Genomic DNA, 9,159 nt, shown 5'->3' on the forward strand with positions numbered 1-9,159 from the left:
GATGAAGATGCTCTTTCCATCGCATCTTTGGTTGTTCATTGACCCTCTGGTTGTTCTTCAGACTTAGTCAATTCTGCCTTGTCGTCTTCATCGGTCTTCTGGTTCTTCATCACTTATTGTTCTTCATTACTTTTATACTTATTAATTATGGGGTCTAACAAATTCTTTCAATTCAGATGGAGCTAACCGGTATGGTGACTTTGCTACTGGTACAGCCCCTGATATAAGATCAATTCGGATTTCAATAACTCGGTCCGGTGGTAATCCAGACAAGTCTTCTAGAAAGACTTCCGGATATTCATTAACAATCGGGATTGATTCCTTTTTTCTTTTCTCTTTCTTCATATCAATTACGTATGCCAAACATCCTTGGCACTTCTTCCGAATACTTTTCTGAGCTTTCATTACAGTCAAAATATAGTATGGTGATTCTGACGATCACCATAAATAACAATGGTTCCTTGATCTGGTAGAGTAATTCTGATCATTTTCTGATTGCAAACAATACTAGCCTGATACTTTGCCAACCAGTCCATACCCACCACTACATCAAATTMCTTCATTGGCATAGGAAATAACCGAATCGGTAGTTCACAGCCCTCAATAACAATAATACAGTTATTGAACACACTAGTAACAAAATCCTGATTGTTAGCAGTATCGACTACTAATTCGTCATCAAGTAACACATAATTCAAACATGCAGTTTGAGCAAATAATGGGGATACAAACGAAAAGTTTGCACCAGAGTCAAATAACACCTTAGCATGTATTGAATTCAGAAGGAAAGTACCTGTTACTACATCTGGTGACGCCTCTACCTCGTTCTTTTTCATTTGAAAGGACTGTCCCCGTGCCCCTCCTTGCCCTCCTCTGTTTACCGTAGGTCTTCCCCGAGTACCCAAGGCATTACTCCCCATTCTTAACTGCGGAGTTCTTAACAATGGACAATTCGGTCGAATGTGATCCGGAGAATTGCAATTAAAACACCTTCGATTAGCTGGGCAACTTCTGGACAAATGGCCTGCTTTACCACACTTAGAACACTTCCTTGGATCCATCTTACACTCACCCTGATGAATTTGTCGGCATTGTGTGCAAACTTTCTCACCGACCTTCTGATCAGTTCTATTATCATATCTCACAATTTTCGGCCCTCGAAAATTCGATGAAGTCCCCTCCCATTTTCTTTTCTCTACAATTTTTCCTTCTGACCGCCGATTCTTATTTCTCTCTGTTACTTCGGCCGCATCTACCGTCAATGAAAAGGTATTGGGTTTCATAGCAATAACAAACTCTCTGATTGAGGGCTTCAAACCCCAAATGTACCTTTCAATCTTCCTGGATTTTGTTGAAACATAATGTTCGGCAAATCGAGAGTATTCAATAAATTTTTCAGTATACTCCCAAACCGTTCCATTTCCTTGCTCCAGCTTCAAGAAATCTTCTTTCATTTGTCTCACTGCTGTTTTAGGACAAAACTGATTTTTGATTCGTTCCACAAATTCCGTTCAAGATAACGTCTGTAAAACATCCGTCCTGGCCAATGATTCAAGTTCCCACCCAAACAAGGCATTTGATTTCAGGACTGAAACAACAAATCGAACTTTATCTATTTTCGGACACCGAATGGTGTTGAACACAGATTCCATCTCTTTGATCCAGCACATGGCTTTCACTGGATCCCTTTCTCCAGAAAATGTTGGTGGCTTGCATGCCAAAAACATTTTAATATCTCCCTCTTTGTTATGAGTAACCGGTACTGAGGGATGAACTTCTACTCTTTCTGTTTCCACCCTAGCTGGTACTCCCATGATAGAAGTCAGAGTTTCCCGTAATTTTCCCATTTCTTCTGCCAACATATCCCTGGTTACATATTCCGGGTGTGGTATTGATCTTTCCTGAACATTCCCAGAATGGGATTCTTTAGGTTCATAATGAATTTCAGTACGACCCCTTCCTTGAGACTGACTTCTTCCTCTGCCTCGTCCCATTAGTCTTCCCCGACCTCTATTTCCGGACATGCTAGTCGGAAGATTAACGGGTGACTCTTCCCTTTCTTCAGACTCTGGACGAGTCGTTCTTTCGGATCTTCTAGTTCGGCTAGACATCTGCAGATTTTAGTGTTAATAATCACATATTCACATTCCCAAATATAATGAAGTATTCAAGTTCAGATATGTACCTGTAAATTTATAATTACACTGGCCAGATGTAATTAGAATTTACCTTACACACTGTTCTTTCAACTCATCATAGGTGCTAACTATGTCCGGGACCCTTAACATGCAATAAAACAGTTTAAATCTAAGTATCATGCTGTTGAATACCTAAATCACTTAAACTCAGGCTCTGATACCACTTTCTGTAACGCCTCATTCCACACATTGCATGTAACACATACTTTATACATAAGAAATACATGTTTTATACACCACATTGGTCCCTTAGTACAAGAATCTACCAGTACAAAATACATGATCCAAAAATTCAAAATAAGATTATTGTATTATTCCATATTCATCTATCAAAACTATACATGTCATCAGAAAAATCTTCTTGCAGATAATCATATAGGGAAAAATATTACATTTTTTCTTTTCCCTTACCGTCCGCACTTCCTGCAATACATATTTAAAATCACAAAACGAGGGTTAGACCGAAAAGTCTAGTGAGTTACCCTATTTATGTCATTGCAGGGTGAAAACCACCAAAACTTTTAAGTAAAACAACTTTTCATATATATGTCACAAATATATGAACAAGTAAGAACCTCATATCGATACCTTTCACTTTTCAAGCCAATAATCTCTGCTTGTAAACAATATATCAATTTCAACAGGTTTATACTAATCATAATGCCACTTTTGAACCTTTCAAATTAAATAAGGTTTATTCAAAGTTCAGGCCAAACCTGTTATCCCCTCCTCTATAACATTCAGACTATGATTTCAAATAAGAACCCTGATCTTAAATCTTTAAATCACAAAGAAATAAATATTCCAAACCACAATAATCTTAAGGGATATGATAGTAAGAGTTATGTTATATAACACACACACATACAATTGTCACCCTTATATCTAAATGTACACCTCCCTTTGATATGCCACACTTATCCCATAGTACACCTCTCCTTGATATGCCACCCTTATCTCATGGTACACCTCTCCTTGATATGTCACCCTTATTTCTTCATCAAAACATTTCACAAAAACCAATTCCATATAGAATTAGACCGCAGTCTATGGAATTATTATCAGTTCAAAATTATCTTTTTCAAAATTCCCCAGTTATATATAAAAACAAGTCAAAATACAAATCCGGTCAAAATAGACTTGGTCGGACTTCATCTCCGGTCAAGTCTTGGCCGATTTACCAAATCCGGACAACAAATCGCCCAAGGCTTGTCCAATTTACCGTTAATCCGGTCAACCTTGTCCGGATAACAAATCCGGATGATACTTCACATAACTTGTCCGATATAAATAAACTGGTCACCATTTAGTCGTATTCCTACTTCTCCGTTAAATATACTTAACATATAATCAAAGTTCATAAATCGCCCAATCTTTTAACCAGTCAAGACATGTCCAGTTTAATATATAAACCGCTTGACTCTCATCCGGTTTAAGGCTACATCACTCAGGCCTTAGGCGGTTTAATCCCTAAATCGCTCAGGCCTTAAGCGGTGTAATCCCTAAATCGTTCAAGCCTTGATCGATTTAAACCTTAAACCGCTCACCCTTTATCCGGTTTAACTTATAAATCGCTCAATACATAACCGGATTAAACTTAAAACAAGTATAAAACTCTTTAAAAACATAATTTCAAGATGTAACTAAAAATGGTTCAAAGTACTCACCTTTTGAAGACTCTTTTGAAATTTAGATGTATCCTTCTTAAAAATAAACAATCCGGCCAAGCTTTCTCTCAATTCTTACTTCGGTTTTCTTAAAAAAATGTCAGAAAAGAATATGAAGGTCTCTCCCTCTTATTTATACTTACCAAATAAGGTAAGGCGGCTAAAACCGCCCTTTACCATACATGCATCTATATTCATGCCCAAACCATGCACATAGATCATGCATACCTATATAACACATATATGCCTATGCATAATCCATCATGTATGCATTAAAGTTTACACATACATACTTAATTCCACATATGCATATTCACATATATACACCCATAAAATTGATGCATACACATTTCACATACTAACATGATCAAATATCAATTTTATCATGTTATTATGAAATCATTTAGCAAATAAACACGTATTTATTACCTCAGGTGATAACCAGGATCCAGTTATCACATATGCCAGGGAAAACATTAGAAACGATGTGCTACATGTGTCCACGCACGCAGTTTTTGAGGTAAGGCACCAATTCAGAATGGAGAATAGTAGATGCCATACAGAAGGTAGGAATTTACATTTGGAATATGATGGATGATTAAGAATTGCAGAATAGCCCATCCTTTTGATGTCAGCACAAAGTTCTTCATCAGAAATAAAATCATCAAAGTCATGTTTTCCAGGTACGGAATCAGGTTTTGGCAAGTTTAGAATTCTTCGAAATCGTTTTAATGTCAGAAGACCAAGAACATGATCAACATTTTCATCAAAATAAAATTTGGTTCCTTGCTTGATGTACGATAGTGAATGCTAGATTGTTACAGACACACTAACGGAACATCAGTTGTAGCAGTTAAAAATTAGGATGTTTTGTAGCCGTTTAAGATTTCAAGGATAATTAGATATTCAGAACGCATGTCAAGGTTTAGGTGATGGTTGTTAGGTTTGAGGTCAAGATATAGGGTAGTTGGGAAAATGGCTTCCTCGGGATCAGAGATATTTACTGACTGAGAAACTGATGGTTGTGAAGATTTGACTGATGGGATTGGGTGTTCATCATCAGAATTATAATGTTCCGAAGTTGTCAGTTTTTTAACCTGTAAGAGTTAAAAAAATATTAGATCCATAATCAAAAAATATTTCCAACATAATTTTTTTTTCCCTTAAACTCACTACCAATACAAAAAAAATTATCAAAGATTTTATTCACACCTCGCAAGACAAGATAATTCATTTAACATTAAGCTCAAAGAAAATCACACTTAGAAATTTTTTTAAAAAAATACAGAACAAAAAAAATCACTTAAAAAACATAATAAAAAAAAACCACTCACTAAAAAAAATTCACATACTAAAAAAATTTACACACTTAAAAAAATACAGTACAAAAAAAATTTACTCACTTAAAAAAATAACTAAACTAAAAAAAATTCAGTCAGAAAAAAAAATTATCATCAAAAACAAATAACAAAAAGAAATTCACTCATTGCCCAAAAACAATACAACACATATGAACTCTCATCGCTCAAGGTTCACACTACTCATCGCTCAATATTAACCTTCATTACTCGTCGCTCAAAATCAAACTACTCATCTCATCACTCATCGCACATCACTCACCTCACATAAAAAAACAGTATGACTTATCACTCAAAAACATTCAAACACTCATTGCTTAAGTCCATCTCATAGAAGTAAGTGAAACACTCATCGCTCAAATTTATTCCGATTCAAAATATTAACATGTTGAGCACTCATCATATACAGATTACAGTCCTTATCGTTCAAAATTTTCATTAAGAATATGAAGAACATAGATTAGATTTTTAGTCCAATATTCAAATTTATAACAAAACTTTTAAGATGATAAGATTAAGTCCAATGTTCGTCCAAAGATTAAGGTTCAAACAGTTCTTTGAGAATCAATGAAGATGATGAAGAACAATCAATTGAAAAATTTGGTCGATGAAGAACAATCAATTGAAAATTTTGGTCGATGAAGGTAAATCGTCCGATGAAGGAAGGTTTAAGAATGAGAGATGAAGAGAGAATTTAACCAAGGTAAAAAGTGATTTGAGAATCCTAACACCCCTTATATAGGGTAAAAATGATGATTACGTGTCAAAATATGATTTTATCGTAAAGCACATGGATTAGGACGATTGAAATTCTTTATCGCACAACCTTTTGTCCAATTAGACACGGTCCTCGCTCAACACTATCTCCGATAAGGGAGGTGATCGCTCAACACTATGTCCGATGAGAAGGTTCATCGCTCAACACTTTAGTCGATGAAGAGGTTCATCGTACAAGCTTTGGTCGATGAAGCATATTCATCGTTCAAGTTTTAAACGATGAACAAGCTCATCGCTCAAGCTTGTACCCTTAAGATTATCGACTAGGCCTTAGACGGATTGGAAGCTCATCACCCAAGCCTTTGTCCGGATAGACACTTCATCGGTCAGGCCTTGTCCGGATAGATGCTTCATCACACAAGGCTTTGTCCGTATAGCTACTTCATCGGACAAGGATTTGTCCGGATAGCTAATAGATCTTTTAAAAGATTGAATAACACTTGATCTTTTAAATAACTCAAAAGATTGAATAACACTTGATCTTTTAAAACAGTTTCAAAACTTAGAAAATCAAATTAATAGTTTGCTTATCGCCCAAAAAGTCTTCTTATCGAACAACACTTTATCTTCCAAACTTGTTTATCGCCCAACTCCTTATTGCTCAACTCTGCTTATCGGACAAGAAAGAACACTTATCGCTCAATACTTGAGCGATCAGGACTTCATTGGACAATACTATGAGCGATGAAAAAGATTATCGCTCAATGCTTTGAGCGATGAAGAAGGATTATCGCTTAATATTTTGAGATATGTCAAAAATACAAGATCAACAGACGATGAATGGATTATCGCCTACAATACTAAGCGATGAAGATAAGAAATCGGACAACACATATGTTAAACAAGCGATGAAAATTCTTATCGCTCAATGAATGTATTCATCAAGCGATGAAGGAGCAGTTTAACAAAATATGCAGAAATCGATCCAAATACACTCAAAGTCAATCAAATTTGAATAATACTTGCACAAATTGACTCGAAATATGTCCAAAAACAAGTTTTTTAATCCAATTCTTAGCAAAAATGGATTAAACTCATCGAATTCATCAAGATTATCAAGAACACTCAAGAACAATTTCAAGACTTACGAATTACAAAAATCTAAAATTGGAACTCTAATTCGATTCAATTATAAAATTGAATGATTCATCAAACTCAGACAAGAATTTCGAGCAGATTTCAATCAAGAAACACACACAGATTTGAATTCAAGAATCAAAACAGTAGAAAAAATATTCGTCCACAAATAGTAAGTCTCGAACAATTCTTCAACCAAATTCAATCACAGTCTGATTCTCTAGTTGCTGTTTCCTGCTCTGATACCAATTGACATTCCCAAATTCAATCAATTAATCAAAATCATATCAAGAACATGAAATCAAAATGGCAGATTAGAGAGTAGAGAGAGGATATTTTTCAAAGGTTCTTTGTATTGAATGCTTCAAAGATTACAATCAAAGTTCTTGGGTACAAAAGTTTTCTACGATTCAATGTTACTACTAAAAGATAAAGGCCAACCTATTTATACAAGAAATATTGCAAGGGAAATAAAAAGCCTGAATACAACATTTTAAGCACAAAGCATTTAACTCAACAGATATGAATCTCCAACAATTATCCACTTTTTAAACCTTTGACATGTGATCTTTATATCACATGATTTATGAATTGTCACTTTGATGACAATCTTCTTGTCGTTAGGGGGAAATAGGAAAAAATATTTTTTTCCAAGGGAAAGACAGGAACTATCATGGAATGTTCCAACTCTGTCTTATTTTGATCCCCAAACTTCACAATGTCATGTTGAAGTCAAACAAATCAAAATCAATACCTGATACGTTTAATATTATTCCAAAAGTGACAAGATCACGCATACGAGCTGCAAATATACGTGTAAGGTTAGAAGTCCCTAACAAGAGCATAAGACCGTTGGAAAAGTGTGTTGCAATCACACATAGTGGAGGTGCGGTTGAGGTCCTAGCTACCAAACGAACATGGTGGAAGCAACTTGGTTTGATAGATATTCCTATGAAGAAATAGAGGAGGGGGGCACAAGTATTTATCATCAACACATAAAAACTCTCATGATATTATCTTTAAAAATATATATGTCCATGATTCATTACTAGAGGACGCTTCGAAGTTTAAAATGATTCCAAAGAAGAAAGAAATCTCAAATTAATTATGAGAGACATATGAGTTTATAGACAGATAATAAATACCAATTGATGATATATCACATATATGATTGCTCATAAGATGATAGAGCATGGTGAAATCGAATCATGCTTAGTTGAAAAATGTCAACAAATAGCATATTGACCTAAATGGAATGAAATAAACCAAAAAAGAATTATATTCTTTGATAAAGTGTGTTTTCAGATAAATTGAAATGCTTACTTTATGGATCAAAGTAGACCAGGAAGATATGGTGTACCTGCGTAAGTGAATACTTGATTTGGGATGTGATATAAGAATGATGAACTGTACCCCTATGTATTTATAAAGAAAACGAGTTCCATATTTTCAATAATAGCTTTACATGTAGATGGTACGAAATCATAGACACTGTTGATAAAATAAGAGAAATGAAAAGTTACTTGAACCTAAAGTTGAGATAAAAGATCTTGGAAAAACTCGGTTTTGTCTACTAGTAATTTGAGCTAAGACACCGATCTTGTGGAATATTGATCCATTGATCCGTATATGTTCAGAAAATGATTAGGCAATTCAATATGGGACAAAGCGCATTCGACTAGCCCCCATGATCGATCAAACTATTGGATATAAGGAAAAACCTGTTGCGTCTAAAGTATGATGACGAAGAGGTTCTGGGAGATGAAATTCCCATCATAAGTACAATAGGTGCATTATTGTACCTAGCACAATATACTTGATCGTATATTGTATTTCTAAGTGAACTTGTTCGCTAGATTTATCTCAGCGCCAATGCACCATTGACATAGGCTTATACTTTTCCTATAGAAACGAAAATGGGATTGATAACCAAACTTCAATACTTACTAAGAATATGAGCAGCCAATGTATCAGCCCTTATAGAAAAACACCAAACAATGTCTTGGTATGTATTTGATGATATTAGGTATCTGTTTGACCTATACAAAGGTTATTCCCAAACTGGGTAAGGAATTACAATAG

Source organism: Cynara cardunculus (genome assembly GCF_001531365.2).
Source record: "Cynara cardunculus var. scolymus isolate 2C chromosome LG 12, CcrdV1, whole genome shotgun sequence".
In the NCBI taxonomy this organism is placed as follows: Eukaryota; Viridiplantae; Streptophyta; class Magnoliopsida; order Asterales; family Asteraceae; genus Cynara; species Cynara cardunculus.